Genomic DNA, 25,309 nt, shown 5'->3' with positions numbered 1-25,309 from the left:
GCTAAGAGTTCTTTGGAAATGTATCAGATAATCTCTTACAGCTCCCCAGGCTTCTCTCTGTACGCAGACCAAAAATAATATTTATTGAGCACCTACTCCCTTAGGTGCCTTTCCTCTTATGAAAGCAATCCTTAGGTCATCTTGTCTTTGTCTCTTTTATTTGCTACAAAAATTTATTAAGAGCCTATTATATGTCACACAGTATTCTAGATTCTTGTGTGTATGCTGTTTGAGTCAACCCATCCCAATCCAAATCTATACCTCTTTGGCTTGTGATAAGTATTTCTGTGTAAGTTTCGTATTTCTGCAGAAAATGTGTGTTGTTTTGAAGAGTCTGTCTTCTGTCCTTCCTAAACTGGGTCCTGCCTATCTCCAACCCCAGGGGTCTCTGTGTTTATTTTCTCCTACCTCCACTCTTCCCATTCCCCCAAAGCCTCCTTTCAGGACATTTCCCAGTGTCCTCACTTCCTACTTCACTGGTCTCCCCGCAAATGCCTCTTCTTTCAGTCCATAGCTCACACCAACTTCTCCTTTCCAAATCCACTGTCCTATAATTGCAGATCCACTTTACGTTTTTGCTTTCTACGCAGCTGTTAGGTGCGACTGTAGGGGACACTGACATTGTTAAGCCTCTCTCAATCTCACCTTTTAAATTTTTTTTCTGACAGTTTCTTATGTGTATATATGCCTTTAAGCTATTTTCATGCCTTTTGACCTCTCTCATCTCCCCTCCCCTCCTGATGGAAACTTTCCTCTTTCCAATAAGTCCCCCTCCACTTTCATGCCCTCTCTCAGCATGCGACTATTGAGTTTGATCTGCATTTTGTGCAGGAGCTTGCACAGGCTGTTGTTTACCCCACTGAAGAAAATGATACCCTCTGCCCCTAATCATTAACTCTCAGTAGTCCTTTACAAAGGAGAAGGGCCTCATGAGATGTCCCTCACCTGTCTTGAAATGTTGAGGGGGTCATTCTTATGCAGGTAACCATAACTTCAGTGAGTTCATGAGTATAACAGCCATGCCATGTGCAGAGATATCATTTTGTGACACCTCCCTTTCCTCTGCCTCTTACACACACACACACACACACACACACACACACACACACACACACACCTTCTGCAAAGGTCTATGAGCCTTGATATAGAAGTATTGTTTAGTGATAAACACTACACCATTTATTCTCAGAACCAGTTTTCAGTCTCTGCTTTTACCACCTTGGCATCACTTTCAGTCTGAATGAGTAACAGTTTAGCATTCTTGGCTTGTCAACCTAAGCAAATTCTGGGCAAAGGATCCAAGAGGAAGGTTATCACATTGGTTAAGTATCTGAGCTTTGTAGCTCTACTACCAGATTTGAATATACTACTCACCTCATGGAAGTTGTTTGATCTACCCGTGCCTCTGTTTTCTTATCTATACAATGGGGATAATAACAAGATCAGGCTGTTGTGAGCTTAACTACATGTAAGACACTGGAAACTGTCCAGTGTTAGTTGTGACAATACAAGAAAATGGTATCGAATGATTGATCACAATATTTGCTGCTTTGACCAGATAATTGTACTTCTTAGATTTCATTAATTTTTTTTTTAACATTTCAGGGGCTAATTTTGAGATGTGAGGGATCTTTAGATGTTTCATTTATTTAATATTCTTGAGCAATGGATATGAATTGAGTTCTGATGTAGGATTCCCTTCTGTATACTGAGATTATTGATTATCATTAATGAATAAAGAAACGGCTTTGGACCTACAGCAGGGCAGAATTTAGCTAGGTGGGAAAACTAAACTGAATGCTGGGAAAAGGAAGGGTGGAGTCAGGGAGAAGCCATGTAGCCCCGCTGGAGACAGACACCAGAACTTTAGTCGGTAAGCCACAGTCTCGTGACTATACACAGATTAATGGAGATTGGTTAAATTAATATGTAAGAGTTAGTAAATAAGAAGCAAGAGCTAATGGGCCAAGCAGTGCTTTATTATTTCGGGGCTGAGCAGTCAGAAAACAAACAAGTGGCCTCCTCCAACAAATTGGCACTGAGGTGGCCAACTAAAATCCACTTAAAACCTGAAAGAGCTTGGGAAGAAATCCTAGACACAAAAGAACAGAGTTAAGCATATTTTGGTAGTGACATTTTCTTTGATGGGCTCTGTTTTCTAGAAGTAAGTAGAGATGTGGCTCCTTAAGAGAGGTTATCCTGATTCATTGATAGCCATGCCATTTTGTAATGTCAGCTTTCTGGGTCATGCTGCCAGAACAAACTCTGACAAGGTCTGGCTATGGGACATTTAAATGGGTTTTGTGAGCAGAGTGCAACAACCTGCTTAATGGTGCTACATAGACCTTCTATATACCTGGAACTGTGGCAATATGCATGACTTGTAGAGGCGGTAAATGGAATTCCACCATGTTGGACTGGGCAGAGCAAGCAGACTGTAACACGAATGGGAGCCTGCTTGTTGGTGTTTTGTCCTGCCCAGTACCCCACAACTGTTTAGCTCCAAAGAAAATCACACATAGGTCTCCATAAATTGTAAGCTGATTGGCCCATTAGCTCTATCCTCTCATTGGCTAACTCTCACATCTTGATTAACCCATTTCTATGATCTATGTTAGCCATGTGGCTCAGTAACTTTTTCAGTGGGGTGGATCACATCCTGTTGCTTCAGTGGTCTGGGCAGGAGTGGGAGGAATCAGCTTCCTCCTTCCCAGAATTCTCCTGTTCTCCTTGCATCATTTTTACTTTTTGTTTGGTTTTCCCACCTATACTTCCTGCCTGGCCAATCCGCATTTATTTAAAACATGATTGACAGAATACAGGCAATTCTCCCACACCAGCAGCCAGCACTGCATTTGCTCTAGCAATGACACAGCTTGGGTTTTTAAGAAGCACTTGGCATTTTAAGAAGCACTCCTGGACAGTAAAGAATTACAGATACACGATAGGACAGGTCCAGATAGAAAAGACTTCTAAATGGGTCACACTGTTGAATAAATTTACATAGGCTTGGGAGAGAGAAGCAAAATAATATAGAGTTATAAAAAGAAGTAAATGTTTTTTTTTAAATAAGCCATGTAAAATGGAATATACACAGAGAGTCTGGATTATGTATATTATTGTGTTTTCTTTGAATCTTTTGACTGTAAAGAGCCTAAGTAACCAACACATATACTTTAAAGGTATCTTGTCTTCAAAATTGGGTATAAGGATATGTTGCTTTGGAAAAGAGGTTCTTCTTTTGTTTCTACAGAGGATGAGATCCTGTGGATTGTTTCCAGACTAATGTGGTTTGATGGACCAAAACCCCCTGTAAGGTCACCATGAACACCCCCAAAAACTACATCACCCAACAAAAAGCAGGAAGCAATTTGGAGAGAACTACACCCAAATTCCCTAAATAATTGTTTATAAATGTTTGTTTACATTTAAAGGGGGATATGCTATAGAGATTTGCTTTGGTATAAATCTTGGTTTGCTGATAGAAATTTTAGGTCTATTTTGTTATATATGTATTTCTGCTTTTGCTTAAGGTATTGTGATTGTGCAGCTCATTTAAAAATATAGGTAAATAGATAATCATCTATAATAGTCAAGCTTGTAGTCATGTTAGTTATGTTTTCTAGATATAGAGATATATTTCAGTTAGGTATTCTTCAAATCTTTCAGAGACCTTCAGAATATGGCATTTAAAATGTTTTAAGAACTTAGGACTTTTCATGACAATGAGACACATTTGCTTTTGGCAGTTACTTTAAGAGGAAGATGGGCATTGAAAAGGCTCCTTATGGAGTTGGTTAGCCATTTGGGCAAGAAACTGCTATTGCCTGAACTGCTTGATAAACTGGACATGAAGGACCAGCAGAGAAATGACTGTTTAACTTGCCCAAAGGTGAAAAAGGGACTTTGGAGTTCTTGCTTCATGAAAGAGTATGCCAGATGCATTCAGGACACAGAAGAAAGTGACTGACAAACTGCCATTATAGGCAGAACTGTCTTTGAAATTTCCTTCTTTTTGGAAAGTCTTCTGGATACTATGGGTCTGTAGGCTGAAGACAGATGCCTCAATTGTAGAGGAGAACTTTGGGTGACTGTTCAGGCAATGAGACATTTCTGTCAATTCTAGAGTTTTGGAAGTTGATTACAATGCACTTCCTGTTTACTTAGGTAATATTTTTTCCTTTTCTAAATTTATTTATTTATGAAAGATTTCTGCCTCCTCCCCGCCACTGCCTCCCATTTCCCTCCCTCTCCCCCCCAATAAGCCCCCCCCCCCCGATCCAGTCCCCCTCCTCATCAGCCCAAAGAGCAATCAGGGTTCCCTGACCTGTGGGAAGTCCTAGGACCACCCACCTCAATCCAGGTCTAGTAAGGTGAGCATCCAAACTGCCTAGGCTCCCACAAAGCCAGTACGTGCAATATTATATCCTTCTGGAGTCTTTGATGGAGTTGAAGAATAGATGGTAATAATATAGTTTTCATTATTTATAACAAAAGATAAAAGATATAAATATTGTAACTGTAATTCTTGCTTGACACCTGTTTTGTTATACTTAATTTTACTATGTTAAAGTTAAAACCTTTTTTATTTAAACAGAAAAGGAGAGGTGATGTGGGATTCCCCTTTGTATGCTGTGATTAACATTAATGAATAAAGAAACTACATTGGACCTATAGCAGGGCAGAACTTAGCTAGGTGGGGAAAACTAAACTGAAACCTGGGAAAAGGAAGGGGAGAGTCAGGAAGAAGTCATGTAGCCCTGCCACAGAGAGATGCCAGAACTTTAGCCAGTAAGTCACAGAGTCATGTCAATACACAGATTAATGGAAATGGGTAAAATTGATATGTAAGAAATAGTCAATAAGAAGCTAGAGCTAATGGGCCAAGCAGTGTTTTATTATTTTGGGGCTGAGCAGTCAGGAAACAAACAAGTGGCCCTCCTCCAACTGAGTTCTAAATGTGTTCAAGTTCTGCTTTCCTCTTAAAAAGATAATAACCCAATGTGAAAGGATTTTTTCATTGTTAAGGAATAGCTGGGAAGTGAGGTAAGGGAAAGGTTGAGGCTCACAAGAGGATGCCTAGAGTTGACTCATCCCAGTTCAGTGGAGCTTTGGGCATTGCCCAGACTAGTATTTCAGAGATGAATCAGCTAAGATTCATAAGGACAAATCTTGGTAAAGATCAGATTGCTTGGTATTTGACATCACAGCTATCCAGCCATCAGTCACTGTGGAGAAAGTAAGCCCTTTGCTTTTTGGGAACTGGGCTGGGGGAGAATGAGGGCATGTCTCAAAAACCTACTGTGCTAGTGAAATATATAGGAAATTCCATTCCTGAGGCATGAAGGAGATATATGCCACAGTTGTGGCTACAACATATGGTTGTGGTGATTATAATGTCATAGTTTAAATGTCTATTAGGAGCAGAGTCCTTGCAATTAGCTAGGGGGCATGGAACAGTCGAAGGGAGTTATAGTAGGATCATCAGAATCTGAAACCCATGTTAGCCTTAGCAGGTCCCCAATTAACCAAACAAATGTGTGGGACACATTTTTTTTTTTTTTACCTATTGACTGTATTTATATATAATGAGTTGGGTGTTATCAATGTGGCTTAAGTGGGCACACAGTTGCCCAGGACCTGGGACAATATAGCTCTAGGTAATGGGAAAATAGTTAATCCTACATTGTATTCTCTGATGGAGTGGTTTGGCTTATTTTAGAAGTGGATATCATGATGTCCAAAATAAACTAAGTGGACATGGAGTTGATTTATAACCCAGGCCATTATGGTCTGTGTTTTGTCTATTAGGGTCTTAAAGTCTTTGTTTGAGCTTAGATTTGGAGAACTACAGTACTGGCAGACACTTAACTGAGACAAGTAGAATATTTGGCAACAGAAAGGTCCCAAAGACAAATAAATTTGTGAATATTGGTTTTCTCTCTCTTGCTGTTTCCATGTAAATATGAATATATTTATACATTCATGAATATGTACTTTCATCAAGGTTATTTAGAGTATTCTATGCATGATTTATAATGGGAAGATTATGAAGACCTATGTTATTAGCATAACTTGCCTTTGGAACATTTTAATTCTATAGTTTTCCAAAGGACTGACACCTCCCCTTATGCCCACATCTTGAAAATAGTTGTCTGTGTCGCTGTGACTGGATACGTGTGTGTGTGTGTGTGTGTGTTTATATGTATATATATCCCAAGTGTTAAGCTTTGTGGTTGTCAAGATGAGGTCTTAACAGGGGAACATAAACCAAAGAGGGATGGTTTTTCTGGGGACAGCAGATGGCTTCAGTCTATTGTTTATAGCAGGGCTGATGTTCAGCTTGAGCAAGCCCGAGGCTACTGTAGAACTCTATGACAAGTGCAGAGAAGGGAAGGATAAGGGAAGCAGCTTTCTCTTCATTTCTGCCTCCAGGAAATCCTGCCAATTTCATCCCACTCACTCAGTTGTTTGTCCCAACAGTTTTAGTGTGGTTACTCGAAAAGGCTTCTCTAAGAGGAAGTTGTTTCTAATATTTCATAGAAGTAGAAAAATAATCAGAAGCAATGCTTTTCAACTTCTCTGGGAAACACCTTTGAATCTAGAAACGTGTATCTACTAAAATCTTATTCTGTATGAGGATAAAATAAAGATAAATAAATTGGTATGAGACGATAATAAAACAATTACAAACTTTACAAAGTTTACCCTCCCTGTGTTTGCCCCAAAAGATGATTGAGGAATTGTAAAATGAATCCAAGAAAATAATACATGACTTACAAAAAACAATAATGAACAGAAAACCAGAAACACAGTAGGAGCAACATAAAAGTTGTTGGCGGTATATCTCTGGACTTAATGTATTTTTTGTAGCACATATATGTGCGTTTGTATGTATGCACATGTGCATGTAAAAGTCAGATATAAAACTCATGTTCTTTTTTTCAGGCATTGTTTACCATTTCCAAACATGTTCTCTCTCACTGCCTGAGCTCAGTAAGAAGGTTCTGCAGGCATTCCAGAAAGCCCCGAGGGTAGACTTGCCTCTTCTTCATGAGAGCCTGGATACCAAGCCCTTGCTACTATGGCCAGCTTTAGTTTTTGCTTTTTGACTGTTTTGAGACAGGGTTTGTCTGTGTAGCCCTGGCTTTCCTGGAACTCATTCTGTAGACCAGGCTGGACTTGAACTCAGAGATCTGTCTGTCTCTGTCTCTTGAGTGCTAGTATCAAAGGTGTGCACCACCGCCATCCATCCAACATCCCACTTTTTTTTTTAAATAGGAACTTTGGTGATTAAACTCAGATCCTCCTGCTTGCATAGCAAAAATTTTATTCAAGGAGCTATTTCTCCAGTTCCTTATTATAGTTTTCAAGAATGGTTTCTTACTAAAAGAAACAGTGAAATCCTTCAAGTAGATAGAAAAAGAAAAAAAAGTAAAAGCGTAAGTCCTTTCTTTGAAGAAATAAGACAAATTTCAGTTTAAAAATGGAGAGGTAGCTGGAGAATGGCATATGATGTAACAAAGTGGATTCACAAAGGAGAATTCTGATAACAAAAGAAGACAGACCACCCCTAAGAACACCAAAACTTTGAATTTAGACACTGTTAGATATCAGGAATTGAGCACAAGAGTCTTAGGGTCTTGATTGCTGTGAACAGACACCATGACCCTAGCAACTTTTATAAAGAAAAACATTTAATTGGGTGGCTTACAGTATAGAGGTTCAGTCCATTATCCTTATGGCAGAACATGGCAGCATGCAGGAAGACATGGAGGTAGAGAAGCTGAGGAAGTTGAGAAGGAGTTACATCTTGATCCTGCAGGCAACAGAAAGTGAACTGAGACACTGGGTGTGGCTTGACATATGAGACCTCAAGGTCCACCTTCCAGTGACACACTTCCTCCATCAAGGCCACAGCTACTTGTAAGAGTACTACCCCCATGACTTTATGGGGATCAATTACATTCAAACCACCTCAACAAGATAGAACATTCTTAATTAATTGAAGCAAATTAAAGAAAGAAGTATTTATTTGGGGTTTACAATCTGAGCGGATACAGTTCATCATAGTGGAAAATGGTGGTGATAGGATTGTGAGGCAGTAGCACATTGTGCAAGAAAGCAGAGTGCACAGAAGTATAGATAGCCAGGCAATAAAACCTCAAGGCCTACCCCTAGCAATGGTAGATTTTTCACAATCTACCTTTGAAAGGTCCACAAGTGTTAGAACAATGAACCTGTGGGGACATTTTAAATTCTAACAAGGGGGTGGCTTGATGACTACCAAGGGAAGTGGTATCCCTGAGAAGTCCTCTCCCTGTTTCCTGTGCAACAGCTATTGAAACCACACCCTCCAAGAAACAAGCCCAGCACTTCAGCAGCAAATCTACTAGGAAGGCCTTGTGTTCTTGAACATAATTGAAATGTGGGTGAATAAACTGTTTTTATTTTATCTTTAAGGAAAAGTCAGTTCTTCCATTCCCCACTAAGTTCAGCCTTCCAGCCAACCCTGGAGTCTTTACACATCAAATTGTATGTTTCCCAGAAAAGATATTGAGGGATGCTTCTCTGGAGAGGTTAAAATAGTAAAGAACTACAGATACTTCATTCAGAAGCCTCTTGATATCCACTTAACTCTTAGGTTTTTCTTTTCCAGGATTTATTCTTATTATTTTATGTGTGTGAGTGTTTAGCCTGTATGTCCATCTGCTCACCACATGCATGCCTAGTGCCCAAGGAGGTGGTGAACCTCCATATCAGTGCTGGAACTCAAAACTGCTTGGGTCTTTGTAACAAATATTCTTTTTTCTTTTTTTATTGACTTTTATTGAGCTCCACATTTTTCTCTGCTATCCTCCATGCTTCTCCCTTGCCTTCAACTCTCCCAAAGGTCCCCATGCCCCCAATTTACTCAGGAGATCTTGTCTTTTTCTACTTTCTACTTCCCATGTAGATTAGATGTATGTAAGTCTCTCTTAGTGTCCTCATTGTTGTCTAAGTACTCTGGAATTGTGATTTGTAGGCTTTTTTTCTTGCTTTATGTTTAAAAATCACTTATGAGTGAGTATATGTGATAATTATTTTTCTGTGTCTAGGTTTCCTCACTCAAAATAATGTTTTCTAGCTCCATCCATTTGCCTGCAAAATTCAAGATATCATTATTTTTTTTCTTCTGTGTAGTACTCTATTGTATAAATGTACCACATTTTCCTCATCCATTCTTCGGTTGAGGGACATTTAGGCTGATTCCAGGTCTGGCTATGACAAACAATGCTGCTATGAACATAGTTGAACACATGTCCTTGTGGCATAATTGAGCATCCTTTGGATATATACCCAAAAGTGGTATTGCTGGGTCTTGAGGAAGGTTGTTTCCTAATTTTCTGAGAAATTGCCACACCGACATCCAAAGGGGCTGTACCAGATTGCATTCCCACCAGCAATGCAGATGTGTACCCTTTACCCCACAACCTTTCCAGCATAAGCTGTCCTCAGTGTCTTCGCCATTTTATAGGTGTAAGATGAAATCTCAGCATTGTTTTGATTTGCATTTCTCTGATGACTAAGGATGTTGACCATTTCCTTAAGTGTCTTTCAGTCATTTTATATTCCTGTTAAGAGTTCTCTGTTTAAGTCTGTACTCTATTTTTTTTATTGGATTATGTGTTCTTTTGATGACCAATTTCTTGAGTTCTTTGTATATTTTGGAGATCAAACCCCTGTCTGATGTGGGGTTAGTGAAGATCTTTTCCCATTCTGTAGGCTGTTGTTTTGTCTTGTTGACTATGTTCGTTGCTTTACAGAAGCTTCTCAGTTTCAGGAGGTCCCAGCAACAAGTATTCTTAACCACCGAGTGAGATAATGTGTATATGGCTGTGTGGGTTTGAATGCAGGTGGAAATGGGTGGATAATGTACACGTGGAGACCTGAAGTGGATGCCAGGTGCCTGCCTCAGTCACTCTACTTGATATCCTGAGCGTCTGTTCCTGACTGACTCGGGAACTCACCGATTCCAGCTAGCTTAGCTAGCCAGCTTGAGGATTCCGTCTTTGCCTCCTAAGTGCTGGAACTCACGGGTGGCCACAACACCTGCCCAGCTATTCTGTGGATTCTTTGGACTGAGTTCTGATCCTCACATAAAGGCTTTACTCACTGACCTGTGCCCCAACCCCAGACTCTGCATTTGTAAATTCTTCTGGGTTTCTCAGCACATTTCTTCCTCAGGATATTTGTTGAAGGATTTTTTTTTAACCTTTTGATATCCCATAGTACTTTACCATACCTGTGGAATGTATCTCTTTTGGATATTTAAGTTGCCTGCATTTTATCTACCAGCTAGACAATAAAGGTCTCTGAAGGTGAGCTCCATTTGAGATCCCTTTTCGAGGACTGAATAGATGAAGGCAAATACCTGGTTTGAACTACTGATCATAAAGCAGACCACACTGTTAATCTACTCTCTGTTTGTTTAAGGAGAGTGTTCTAGAACATTCCCATAGATCAGTGTTGACAGCATCCAGCTTTTCCTTTCCAGTTTGTACAGTGATCCTGACACAGATGTGAAGGTCTAATCAATTTTGTTTGTCCTACTATAGGAATTCAAAAGCAGCCTTCATCTTTGTTTTGTTTTGTGGCTCCTTTTCATTTTATTTCCCCTTTACCTCCTTCTATCCTCTCTTCCCCTCCTTCCTCTGTTCCCCCTTCCCCTCCTGTCCTGCTCTCCCTTCCACCCCTCTCCTACACCATCCCTCATCTTGTTTTTGCCACTCCTTTTCTCCTCCTCCTCCTCCTCTTCCTCTCCCCCTCCCTTCTTTTTCCCTTTCTCTTCCTTTTGGATCTTCCTCTCTTACTTGGTGTTATGTGCTTGCAGACAGAAAGTGTGGGATGTAGGGTTGAACTACTTCTTAGAACAGGTACACAGGAGATATAGGAGCCTGCAGGTTCCTTAGCTGACCTGCCGAAAACCAGGGTCCCTTGCATCTGCATTTTCTCCATGAAATGAGGGTTCTAATTCATGACAGCTTTCTACTGCCAGGAGAGTAGGATCCGCCTGAGCAGACATTTCTCCTCAGAAAGGGTTTATCTCCTTAGGATAATTAGGCAAGCAGCAGAGTCAAGTAAGCTGAAAAGTGAGCAGGATTCCTGAGGCCTGACGTCTGTGACTGTGAGGCAGCTCACTTACCCTTTCAATCAATTAGCACAACTTGACACCCGGGTTTGGAGGAAGACACTGTATATAAAATGGAACAGTCAGAGAATCCTAGACGTCTAACAGTGTCATTGTGGTACGGTGCCTGTGACCTTGGGCTCTGGGAGAAAACGAGAATTGTTTATTATATCACTTTGGGCATGCTTCCTTAACTTCACCAAGTCTGTTCCTTTCGCTTTGCCAAGGTTGTCAGGATTAACTAACGGGTGCAGGGCATTTAACAGTGTCTCATTTATAGGTCACCTCCAAATGTGCTCTTTTTATTGTCTTTTCAATACATAATAAGATAAACAATCAGAAAAAAAGAGATTTGTGTATGCTTTGAAAATTATTGTGTAGGGTTAAAGTATTGTTTTTTGCTTACTGTGGTGATGTCACGCCTATAACCTGCTGGGCTAATGACACTATATTTTGTCATTGATTCAAACCTAAGGTCTTGTATGCTTCTTTATCATGCCCTTCTATTCCAAAGAACAAATCCAGGGAATATTTAGCCTGATTTCAGTCTTTAACTCAGATTTATAAGCTTTTTTGCTCCTCTCTTCTTTGTCAGAGAACTTTAGCAAATCTGCCTGCTCCAGATATTAGGGTCACATGACATGTTAGGTTTATACTACATGTTAGGGTCACATTAAAGTTAGGGTCACATTACATGTTAAGGTCATATTACAAGTTAGGGTTACATGGAGTATACATTACCCGTGATTGAGGCAGCAGTTTCAATGGCCATGTTTTATGTTGCAGACACAAAAGACCTCATGACTTTTAGTTACCATCTATCACTGAGTAAATCACTACATCACTACATGGGAGTCTGATCCCAGGCAAACTGCTCTTAATCTTTGCTTTAAAATCAAGTTTCTGCCCTCAGTGGAAAACAAAGCTTAATGAGGTCTCTGAAAATGACCGTATTGGTGGCAGGCAGGCACAGTGTCCCAGAAGAGAAGGATTGGTTATGTATAGGAATTAGAAATATTGAATTGGTTTCTGTAAAAACTGTAAACAGCAGCTACCAGGAAGATGCCATCAGTTGTGTGAGTGGCTATTAACTTGTTTTTGACCATGAGTTGGTTTCCAGATGATTTTTGGACTCTCTGATTCCTTTGGTGTGATTCAGTGTCAAGGGAACTGAACTAATCTAGGTGTGGGTCCTGTTCAGCTGTAGGCTCATTTTGTTACTATCTTCTTGACGTCTTCTCAGACTTCAGCTCGGGCTGCTGTGTACATAGGATAGCTTGTCCCTAAGCACTGGAGATTTTCCCTCTGGTCTCTTTCTCCCACCTCTTGTAAGCGTGCTGGGGTTCCAGACACTTGCTGCTGTGTCCAGCTTCGTGTGGGATCTGAGGACTGGAACTCAGGTCCCCGGGCTTGCATGACAAGCACTTCACCTGCAGAGCCATCTCCTCAGCTTCCATGCTGGTTGATTCAATGAGAGAATGGGTTTAATATGTATCAACATATGGAGGGCGGTTGATTGTTCTGACCCAGAGAGTTGTGAACATAGTAAAAAAAAAATCTTGTCAGTTTTGTATGAACAAGAATTAAACCTTTGGAGAAAGCTTAGAGTTAAGTGTGCTTACTGTCCTTGTGGAGGACCCGAGTTTGCTCCCAGCACCCACACAGCAGTTCACAGCTGCCTGTAACTCTACTTCTAGGGGATCCAATGCCCTCTTCGGTCCTCCACAGGCTCCGGCACTTTCATAATCCCCCTGAAAATTCATTCAAACTCACACACATACATAAAAATAAAAACCAACAAATATATCTTTAAGAAATAAAGCGATGGGACCACTGAAGATGTGAGGTTGTTTCTTACTGTACCTCATCTACAGAATATTCCATATTTCACAAGCGGCTTTTGTACCCTTAACGGGCACCTCACTAGGTTCTATGGGAGACCTCTACTTTCTTTTTCTGAGTGTACATGGACTCAAAAGCCAGTAATTCTGGGTGAGAACATGACAAATGACACTGTAAGGGAAGCCTTCGGTGGAAATGATGGAATGATGTTCTTTAGCGGAGAAAGTGGGACATTCTCCTTCCTTTCATGGGTCCTGTGTTTCTGTTCTCATTTGCAGTCCCCACGTGCTTAAGATGCTCTGTGGAATCTTCTAGTGCTGAGAACTAATCGTCCTTTGTTGTATTGTTACAAACAGTCAGGTTATGTGGGGATTTGTGACTACTGTGGCATTTCTGTCTTAATGCTCTTTTTATTTCCGCTTAGGAAATACCACAGAATATTAAGCATTAAGAACATTTATTGATATACAATCTATGTCTATATCTATAATTTATACTATATTAACATATACACATACAGCTCATTATAATCTATAGGGATTTTCTGTATGCTCTTTCTATTTTTTCATTGAAATTTACTTTAACAATATTAATGGAAAAAGACCATGAACTTGAAAAAGAGGAGAGAGGAGCATATGGGAGAGTTTGGAGACAGAAAAGGGAACGAGAAATGCCATAGTTCTATTGTAATCACAAACATTAAACAGTTTGTTGCTGTGAAGGGCTGGGCGATGGCTTATAGAAAAGCACTTGTCCCACAGGCACAAGTACTCAACACAATGTGAGAACCTGCATACAAAACTCAGGTGTGGTAGCGAGCGCTCGTAATCCTAGTACTGGGGAGAGAGAGGCTGATGGAGCCCTGAAGAAATCGCTGGCTTGCTAGTCTAGCCTACTGGCTATCCCAGTGAAAGCCTCCGTTTTAAAAAATAAGATTGAAGGTGTTCTCAAAGAATGACACTGTAGTGCTCCTCTGGCCTTTGTGCATGTGCACACATATGCATGTGCCCCAGCACATGGGTATGCCAGCACACAAGAACATGCACACACATTCACACACACAAACATACACACACGTGCACGCGCACACACACACACACACACACACACACGAATACCACTAGTAGTCTTGGAAAACAAAAGGAAACCGATTCAAGTGGACTTAAATGGCAGGGAGGTTCTGTTGGCTCACCGAATGGGAGAATTTAGAGTCATTGGAATGGCATAATTTTGCAGCTTGGGTCTCTTTCTAAGTCTGCTTCTTGTGGCCACAGATGTTCTTTATGGCTCCCAGGACAACTTGCTTTCCAATTCAGATTGCATGGAACCCAAGGGTCTTTCTTGACACAGTTAAAGAGGAGAGGGGATTCTTCCATATACGGATCAATACATCCACTCAAGATTGCTCTACACTGTTTGATCGCTGTGCTGGGCTCTGGAATCAGACTGTCCACTTTGTTGTTCGACTTTAGCCGGCATGTATCCACTGTGACCCGTGACAGAAGCCTAATCCCAGATATATGGTTATGAAAATTGGATCACTGGGGCCTGGAGGGGGAACTCTTGAGGGTGTTGTTGAATGAGAAGCTTGCAAGTAGAAGTTAAGTAGTCTTAATATGCTTGCCCACAGTGGCTATGCATTTCTCTTAGAAGGCCTTGTCCTCCTGTCCTTACCAAAAGCTGTTGGTAAGTAAGATATTGCAGTTGTGTGGACTTTTAACATGGGTGGGAACCAAGGTCTGTTCTATATGAATGGAAGAGTTTGATAACCACCCCCCCTTAGCATTTAGTAGGGGTGTTTGCTTTCAACAAACAAGCAAGCAAATAACCCAGAAAGCGTAATAAAAGGTGCCTATCTACAGGACCTCATAATCAGTTGTGTGTTTCTTTGTTGCTATAAAACTTCCTGATTCAAAATGAGAGGATTTTTTTTTTTTGAATGACATGCTAGTTCCGAATGGGATGGCTCATTTAGTTCTATGCAAGGCAACTTTACTTTGATAACGAAGACAAGATCAATCTGGGGAAAGAAATGCCCTGGTCGAGTGTTTGCTTCCACGTGATGTCTTTTCCAACATGTCCCAAATATTAACTAAATCTCCCAGCCTTCCCATGTAATGAGCAGAGTGGAGTGGATCCAGGCCCCTGCATAGTCTAATGTCAGAAACAATGGTCTCCACTATTGGGGCCCACAGCTACAGTCCCAACCACCTAGAAACACTGCCATTTAACTTCCTTCCCTGCCCAGAGGGGACAGTATGCACAGCGAAGCAGAAGCAAATGCATTTTGTTTGGCTTATTACTGTCATTGGCTCTTAGATGTCTGAAGGACAGTACCTGATGACTTTGTTAGCATGTGGGACGTGTAGACAAAATGACCAGTGGGTGGGGCCTGGCATCCGCTTAATGGGAAAATGAAAACGTTTCATTTTAACCATCAAACAAGAAAGGACTCAGAGGGTACCATTACAATCAGCTGTGTTACAGAACTCCTTAGGATGAATTCGAAGAGAAGCAAAGACTGTGAAATGGCTTACGTGTTGGATGTGTGGATGAGTTTGTGATGGGATGGCTTGCCCAATTTTCTGGACGTTGAAAGTGTTTTGGTCACTCTAAGCAGAAAATAGAAAAGTTCGCTCAATAACTAATTCACAAGCACAGCGCAGTGATGTAACTGAATTGTCTCTTCCCATTTTTAAAAGGAAACGAAGGCAAAGAAACGTGTGGGTGAAAAAAGGCACTTGGATATTCTTTAGTGGGTGTGATACATAAACTTAGGCTTAGAGAATGGCTGGATTTGGATGAGGCACAGAAGTAAGGGAATATTTTAAGGACCACTCTGACAGAGGTAGTGGCATAGGAAGCATAGCACCTATAAATAATTAGGCTGGAAGGTAGCGTTTGTAAGGAAGTCATCAGGGGTGAGAGTTCCAGGAAGAGCGTGGAGAGCACCACTCATGGTCTTGAGCGCAAGTATGAAGAGTCTTTAATACAGGAGGAAATGGAAGACTCTCAGGGGATTTATTTTGTGGCCATGTCTCTTTCTCTCATAAAATACCCCTTAAAGCTCATATCAGAGGCAGAGAACTTGTCTTGCTGAACTGTGCTGGGTGGCAGGTCATTTCTGGCTGGCATAGTTGTTAACCTGGAGCTCAGATACATGTACATGAAGAATACTGACCACGGGAGAGGGATGCTGGCCACTGGCACAATGCCAGGCACCCAGGCATTTGAAAGTTGCAGTGGAGAGAGAATGATGCCTGGCTATTCTGGAGGTGATGCGGAGGAGCCTGGGATGAATGACAGCAGAAGTGGCCGTTGTCCCTTGGCTTTAGACTTCTGGTGATTTAGGGTGACAATATGCAATGAATACAGTGCTCTGATAGCGACCAGGGTCCTGCCTCTCAGGCTCCACCATTATCTGCCTGTGTGACTGTAGTCAAGTCTTGGACAACCCAACTCCCTATCTCTAATGAAGATCTGGACCAACTTGGCTGTTTCCAGTGTGAATCCTGTATGCAGTTTGTAACACAGGATTTTTCCGTTGGAAATAATCACTCCGTGGCCAGATAAGTTTAGGAAACAGGATGCTGTTCTGAGAGGCATGTCCAGAAATACAGTAAATACTTGAGGAAGTCTCTAGAAGGAAATGAGCTTTTTGACTTTGAAGCTGGCCTTTCCGAGCATTGCTGGGTCATTAGACCCTTATCCTCCCACCACCAATTCCCCCCTCCCCCGCCATGGGACACTTTTTGGCTTTCTGTGAGACATTTTGAAGAATTTGGGACCAGCTCCTCGGTAGGTCACCCTCAGTGTTACCTCCAAAGACATTTAACCACAGATTTTTTTTAATATAAAGGCTTTTAATAATTTTCTACTATTTAATTAATTAGTATTTCTACTATTTAATAATTTTCTACTATTATTATAATAATTATAATAATAATACTGAAAATATTATTATTTTCACGTTCTTTCCCTTCTTCCAATTCCTCCCAGATTCTCCCCACTTTCATGCTTATTTTCTTCATGGCTTTTTTATTCTTTCTTTCCCTCCTCCCCACCCCCCCACCAAAAGGAAAATCAAACAAAGAAACAAACTCCAATAAGGCCAAAACTTTACCAAACCAATACAAATCAAACCCCCAAATACACAACCCCCATGAGCTTGAAACAGGTGAGCTGAACAGGACTGAGCTGCAGGAACAATGGCGACAGAAGCAACTCAGATCCCGGGTCATCAGCACTGTGATTTCTCCTGGGAGCAGCACACACAGGCACGCGAGTACACACAGACAGACAGACAGACAGACAGACAGACAGACAGACACACACACACGCACGCACCATAGACAAAATCTGAAGCCCTGGAGTTCTTAGGTTGGCCAACTATCCTTGGCATGGGGACTGGCCGGGAGTGTGGTTCATATACCCAGTGGCACTCCTTTGGAGAAAATGGACATTTTCCTCTCCCAGCAGGTGTCAATGGCAAATAGCTTCTTTGTGACCTTCTTCGTGACCACTTCCTCCCCTTTTGTCTGGGATTTCATCTGGTTAGAGCTTGTGTAAATACAAGGGACGTTTTTGTGGCCCGCATGGTCCAGGGAACTTTCCCGTCTGAAACCCCGGATTGATCCTTGCCCCACTCCTAGTCAATGCTGTCTCAGAGTTGAGGCACAGAGTTCTTTAAAAGTGTTTTTAAAAAGAGCTTGGAGGTCCTCCGAGGTCTGCTGTCCCTGGTGGCTTTGTCATATGACTTCATTAGACACCTCGTATGCTCGGGAGCTTTCGACTTCACCTTCCAGTTTGGAATCATCGTTTCTGTAACTTACTCTATTAACCAGGAAAGATCTGGGGGATTTTTTTTTTCTCCTTCGCATCTGTATATAATGTAATTTAACCTAGCCCAAAAAGACACTGATTGTCCCACAGGACTTAATTATCTCCCATCTTCATGGTGCTCCGTGGAAATAATAAGAAAAAGTAAAAGTTCGGGTGTTTCGTACCTGTCCACTTCCACCTCTGCTGCATAATGAGACGCCAGGAACAGTGACACTGATGAGGTGTGCGAAAGCTACTGATTACAGGAGGCGGAGAGCTGCCTGCTCAGCTCCCGGGAAATCCGACGGGGCTGCAGGAACTGCAGATCCGGCCAACAGCCTTCGCCTTCGCCTTCTAATTCTCGACATTTCCTCCACTCACCTTGCTGCCACCCCAGCCGTGTGCCTTTGTTAACCTTTAGCTCTGCCTTCTGCACCCGGGGTGGATGTGATGTCAATTGTCACAGGGCAGGTGCCATGTTTATTGCTCTGCCTGTAGCAAATCCGGCCTGGAGGAGCAGGATTCTCCCAGCAAACCCTCAGGGGAGCCCATTAAGAAATTGCCAGGCTAATAAAAATCATGGTGGATGAAATTGCAATCCTCTGGTGCCACTCTGTGATGGGTTGGCTCTGCTTTTTTACATTTTAATGGGGGCAGGGCTTGAAGGGTTGAAAGAGGTCCCTTGTTCCAGCAATACCGAGAGTCACCCCGTCCTGACGCACAGACTGAATGGGCAGCTAGAAGACAGGCTTCTTTCCTTCTTTGTGTGAGGCTTCTGCATCTTCCAGATAGGGACTCATTAATGCGTCTGCTATGCTCACAGTTGTCTGCTCCCAGAGGAGAACATCACCCTGCCATAGGGCACGAAAATTGGGGCACAGTTAGAGATTTTGTGCCTTTCAGGGAAGTCCGGTGCCCAATTTTAGGGGAGCCTAGAGAATGCGTGACATCTACTTCTGCGACTTGGTACAACTGTTTAAAACATTTTTAAACTAGTGGCCTCTCCAAAAGGAAACTGTGGAAATAGGCATTCGAGCAGGCAGTCTTTATCTATGCCCCACATCCTGTCTTACCCAGGGCCCGCTGGTGCAGAAGGTCATCCCGTGTTTCCTTGCTCTTTCTTTCTCTTCAAGGAGTTCGTAATTTTGCTTGAATGGCTTGATAGTTTCAACTGTTAAAATGATACAATCAGCAGCAGATGAGATAGCTCAGCTGGTAAAGGCCCTGGCCACTAGGCCCAAATCTGACATCAATCCTAGGACCCACATGGTGGCAGGAGAAAACTAACTCCCCCAAGTCATTGCCTGACTTCCACACGAGCATTATATAGGTATACTTCATGTGTGTGTGTGTGTGTGTGTGTGTGTGAATACATGAACATATGAAGAATCAATCAATATATGTAATTAAAATTAAGGTAAATAAATAAAAAATCAAACAACTAAATATATAATTTCTACTTTGGAAAGAATGAGGAAAATGGGCAAAATAGGAGAATTTGGTAGTGTGCAATGATATCTTCTAGAAAAGCATATGTTATATTTTATTATAAAGAAATGCTATTACTATGAACAAAATGAAGGGCAGTCCCATTAATTAAACGCTTACTTATTTGGAGGCTGTGGGAAGCTCTTTGCTTGAGTTACTCATTTGACCCTTAAAAGGAAACATAAACGTGATTGCTACAGCCATCTTCATTTTACAGATTACTAACTGCCCAGAGATGCTCAGAAACCTGGTTCTGGCAGAGCGACAACTCACACTGAAGCAAAATAACTCCAAAGTCTATACCATTACTATGGATTTTCTCTTGGCAAAATGTTCAAGTATGAAGAAAGTTTACTCTCTCTTGTAAACATTTTTTTTTCTGGGATAATTCCATGAAATCAATAATTTGTGGAAGTTGATTAGAATGTGGATGGAAAAGTATGAGTATGTTCAACCTTATGTTCTTAACAGCAGTTACAGTGTCCACATAGGATAACCACGGTGCCTAATTCTTCCTGCCGCCTGTGGGTATCTCCCTTATGTTTGCTCTCTTCCTCCTTCTCTCCCTCCCTCTCTCCTTTTCTTCTGCCTTCCTCATTCCCTTCCTCTCTCCCTCCCTCCATCTCTCTGTGCATGTGTGAGACAGACAGATACAGAGAGACAAGAAGAGACTTGGTGGGGGTCTGTTTTATTTTGTGTATCATCTGTGACTACTAGAATAGTAGAAATAATTTTGTTGAATGACTGCCTGGACGACTATTGGAGGAGGGACTGCTTCTTAGCTTAGCCCCAAAATAATCACACAGAAACTGTATTATTTAAATCACTGCTTGGCCCATTAGCTCTAGCTTCTTATTGCCTAACTCTTACATATTAATTAAACCCATTTTTGTTAATCTGTGTATCGCCACGTGGCTGTGGCTTCCCAGTTAAAGTTCCATCCGGAGTCTGTCTCTGGCTGGCACTACATGGCTACATGGCTTCTCTCTGACTCTGTCCTTCTTTCATTCAGCATTCAGCTTGGTTTTCCTCACCTACCTCTGTTCCCCCATAGCTCTGCTATAGGCTCAAAGCAGTTCCTTTATTTATCAATGGTATTTAAGCATACGAAGGGAAATCCCACATCAGACGACCATGATTAAAATGAATGTTCCTCCTATGTACATGTAGTCCAGTCACTCAGAAGGCTAAGGCAAGGTGATCTTTTGGAAGCTAGCTGAGCAACATGAAGAGTCACTATCTCAGCAAAACAAAACAAATCCCTGTGCCCCAGAACGAAATCATTTCTTAAAACGTTTACTGTGAACAGTTAGAAACCTTTGCTGAGACTGTGGATGGCAAGAAGTTAAAAAAAAGGAATTAGACCCTGACGAGAGAAAAGAGTTGCACTCAGGGTAGCTTTCCTCTGAAATGCTCTCCCACCTCATGGCCTCTGCAGCCCTGATGCTTCTGCTGTCTGCTGCTGTGTGGAATTTTCAGTGGGTTGCGGACACAGAGATATAATTACACAGACAGTTGTATTTTTTAACTATTGTAATCTTGGCAATGTAAATAATGTTCAGCAGAAAAATTTCTTACTTTGTAGGCAGACTCTCATTTTTATTTTATTTTTATTTTTTTTATTTTTTGCTGTATGTTTTTTGTGAAGGAATGGATGATCAGTCCTCTAATTCTGGGACATTTGCTGTATTTTGCTTTTTTTTTTTTTTCAGTTTTCTAGTTAGTGAGGCCAATACATCTCATAAGATAGGGATGAGGAATGCTCATGTGGAAGACATAGAAGTTTCATCATTTTTAATGTGTATGTCAATGATCATAATTCTGGCTTATTGAAAAAAAAATTTAACCATGTTAGTTTCTCCAAAATACCACTTTAATATGCAATGAAATAAAACATGGCTTCATCTTATTTTAAGAGATACATACCTAGAAAAACTTGAAAGATAATCAATGGATAAAGAAAAAGAATTTAATACAGTTGTTAGCATTCAGTAGCTCTGACTGCAGCTAGGACAATGTCTAATATAGTGTTCTTAGAGCTCTGTGTCCTGCAGCTCACTAGTGTCAGTGTGTGGGGTGACAGTCTCAACATCATTGTCTTTGGGCGTCATTAAGAGGTGTTCTCTAAGCACGAGCAAGGAACTCAGGACCGTGACGGGGGCACCCACACACTGAGACAATGGGGATGTCCTATCGGGAACTCACCAAGGCCAGCTGGCCTGGGTCTGAAAAAGCCTGGGTTAAAACCAGTCTCGCTGAACATAGCGGACAATGAGGACTACTGAGACCCCAAGAACAATGGCAATGGGTTTTTGATCCTACTGCACCAATTGGTTTTGTGGGAGCCTAGGCAGTTTGGATGCTCACCTTACTAGACCTGGATGGAGGTGGGTGGTCCTTGGACTTCCCACAGGGCAGGGAACCCTGATTGCTCTTTGGGTGATGAAGGAGGGGGACTTGATTGGGGGAGGGGGAGGGAAAGGGGAGGCAGCGGTGGGGAAGAGACAGAAATCTTTAATTAATTAATAAAGAAATAAATAAATTAAAAAAAAGTAGACTGTACCAGCTATTCGAGGTCTCTCAGCTTCCCAAATGCTGGGGACCCTGTCATGACAGAATTTAATAAAATCCTCATGCTTTTCAAAAAAAAAAAAAAAAAAAAAAAAAAAAAAAGGTGTTCTCTATGCACTCAGTGAATTTGGATCAGTCTTCAGTTCAGTGCTGGCAGTGGCATGTGTAGGTACGTGTCTATGATTGTGCCTATCCACAAAATGCACCAGAGGGACAACTTTCAAGACATCTCTGTTTCATCTTTAGAAACCACTCTTTCATGTGTCATGGGAAATTGACCCTACTCTTTACCAGACTACCACATGCTTCTACAACACAGCAGGTCTACTTAGGGCAATGTATACTTTTAACTTCTAAATTAACAGCTTTGAATATGAAAATTAAAGGAACTAGCATAATCATCTTTAAATACTCATCACTACAGCCATCAACTTCCTTGCTCTCAAAATTAAACTTTTAATTTTTTACCTTTGATAGATAGCCCATTAAAGGCGTGGGAGACAGCTCCGTCGGTAAACTGTCTTGTAAATATGAAGACCTGAGTATATCCCTAGAATTCATGTGAAGAAAGTTGAGCACAGGGGAGGTTTGCAATTCCAGGGCTGGGAAGTGATGACAGGTAGGTCCCTGGGGCTCACTCTGAGCCAATCTAGCCTAGTCATTGAGTTCCAGGCCATTGAAAGATGTTGTCTCAGAAATAAAGGGTATGTTATTTAAGAAACAACACTGGAGGTTGATCTCTGGTCTGCATGTACCAACCCCACAGGTACCTGTCTGTACATGTGCACATGCGCATACACACACACACATACACATGAATATCATTTTAAAAAGGGCAAATTACTAATAAGAATTTAAGGATGAATGCAGGTGTGTTTTATCTGAATTTCTCTTATTACTTAGTTTGAGAAAATAGAATGCATTTGATATATATATTTACATTTATCAAAACCTAAAACACCTTGCATTCTTATTTAAAAATCATTAGAGCAAAAGTTATGCAGAAAGTTTCCCAAATAAAGAGCCTCTTAGATTTCTCTTTTCTGAAATTTTTTTTATTATGTTCCTAGTTAAAGTTTAAATTCAGAAAGTCTAAAATTTCCCTGGTTCATTTGCATTTTAAACAGATTTCTTGAGGACTCAAATAAATGAAGTTAAAGTAAAAAAAAAAAAAGAAAGATTAGCAATGAAGATGCTTTTTGCAGGTGGTATATCCTGTGCTTGGAACTCCATGAAGTTCCATTGTCCAAGCAATGGAACTTTGTGGGACTAAACCATGCGGCTCTGTGTTGGACATTTATCTGTAACAAGTACATGGCAGCTAAGCATTTTTCTCCCTTATTTTTACAGAACCACCAAGAGAGTATTGTTAGTTCCATTTAACAGATAAAGAGATGAATGCTTCAAAATGTTGAGAGTTGCTCAAGGCCCCAGGGTTTATATGTTGTATTCGAGATTTTGAAATACAGTCTGCTAAATATTAAACTCCCTTTTAACCATAGCATCGTCTGCTAGATAAATGATAGGGTGAGGCTGGAGGGATATTATGGGAGAGCCAAAAGTCTAGGATGAGAAAGTAAATTTGTGGTAATCGAAAGAAAACTTTGGATAAAAATCTCGTATCTAGTGGGAAAAGAGCGATGCTACAGTAGTTCAGATGGATTTGAGGTATGTGACCATCTTTTCTAAGTGGCAGTAGAATTTCAATGCTATTATGAAGTATTTGACCCATGGGACGAGATTAGTTTTAGAGCCTCTAACGTGTATTCCTGGCCCTGGAATATGGAGGGCTCTGGAAGATGGGATGGGCTTCACTTCGTTCTGCCTTTGGTAAGTGAGAAAATGGTGCCCACTGAAATGAAACAAAGAAATATGCCAAACAAGGAAGGCGAAAGGACACAGGGAGATTTTATCAGTGCCGGGACTAGCCACCTCTGCACAAGGTTGTTGCAGTGTTAGCAAGGCAAGAAGGTCTCCGCAGTAACCACAGGCTATGCAAAGAGATAAATGGTTGACCCTGGCCCATGTCAGGCGACGATTGATGCCACTATCAGCCCTAGTGCCTTCCCAATGATTTTTTTTAAATCTTTGATAGAGTGTGTTATCTAGTTACTGGCATGAGGGCAACAGCCTGGAGGGGTGAAGGAAAAGGAAGGAATAAAAGGTCACTCCAGGAGGACGTTCTATGTTCCACTAAATGAGAAAAAAGGATCCAGTTCAAAAGGGAGGAAATAAATAAATAACAATAAAAGCGACGGCTGGGTGCACGGATGGGAAAAGCAACCCCCCTTCCGTCTCTGTGTGTTTCTCACTCCCTTCCTCTCTTGATCTGGCCTCCTTTCTTCCTCCACCCCTTCCCTTCATGCCTTCTTTTCTCTTTCCTTTTATATGTCCACTTTCCAAAAAGACAAATAAAGACAGACCATCCCGTTCCTGTCCTCAAGAAATATTGAGCTATTGTGTGGGGTGGGGGTGTGGCTGGGGGTGGGGTGTGTTAGCTGATATGGCTCTAGATTCTACGTGTTTCTCTTGAACTTTTATAGTGGCATTTTGAAGAACAGAACAATTCCGAAAGAATATTCTTTTATTTAGTTGAATTTCCCTTTTTAATATTACCCTGAAAAATAAAGTGTCTCCCTTGTGGATCTTTTTGCATAAGGTAAAATGGTGCAGGCTAAGAGGCCAGAAGACTAGACAGACAGGCCCCAGAGTACAGCGACTCCCTCTGGAGAAGATTCACACTGGATATGACCCCTGTGTCTCCAAAAGCAATCTGCAATGAGTAGAGAAATTTTAGTGGGTGAAGTTAATCATTTCAAAAGCCATAGGGTCTTTCTTTCTTTCTTTCTTTCTTTCTTTCTTTCTTTCTTTCTTTCTTTCTTTCTTTCTTTCTTTCTTTCTTTTTCGAGGGTGGCTATACCCTTTCATGCCAGTAGGTGCTGCACAAGGCTAACTTGGCTCGAGTTAAGCTGTTTACCTTGAAATCTTGTTCTGTCAAAGGCATCAGAGCCGTAGATGAGGAAGAGAAACCTTACAGTCCAAAGACTTGGGTTCAAGTCCCACATGCCATCTAAGATGCCCTAGTCCTTGACCAAGAGCCATACTTCCCCCTGACAAAGGAAGAGTTTTTTTTTTAACAATAGCTTCCTGTGCAGTTTCTCAAGCTTGAATTGGGTGATGGGTATAAAAGCCCACAGACGACCCTAAAGCCATAATCAACAATGATGATTGTATGGTTGTCACATGGCTGACAGCACTGTGTCCAAAATGTCTGCACAGAAAGATGCAAGGTGGCTACATGGAACAGAGCAATAAAGCAGTGGTCCTTGGAAATTTCCTTAGGAGTATTTCAGTGTAGAGCAAGGTAGGTGTTCTAGCTGGTTTGTGTGTCAACTTGATACAAACTAGAGTCATCTG

The 25,309-nt window shown here is 41.3% G+C and overlaps 1 protein-coding gene across 5 annotated transcripts in view; it reads left to right on the top strand.

The window, feature by feature from the left end:
* Pkhd1 (PKHD1 ciliary IPT domain containing fibrocystin/polyductin) overlaps positions 1-25,309 on the top strand; it is a 438,845-nt gene that overhangs the window by 93,216 nt on the left and 320,320 nt on the right. The gene's annotated exons all lie outside the window — the stretch shown is intronic.

The sequence above is a fragment of the Alexandromys fortis genome, unplaced genomic scaffold (assembly GCF_014885135.2).
Source record: "Alexandromys fortis isolate MF-2015 unplaced genomic scaffold, M_Fortis_MF-2015_v1.1 scaffold_207, whole genome shotgun sequence".
In the NCBI taxonomy this organism is placed as follows: domain Eukaryota; kingdom Metazoa; phylum Chordata; class Mammalia; order Rodentia; family Cricetidae; genus Alexandromys; species Alexandromys fortis.
The sequence above is the reverse complement of the archived record's forward strand: the minus strand, read 5'-3'. Positions and strand labels throughout refer to the sequence as shown.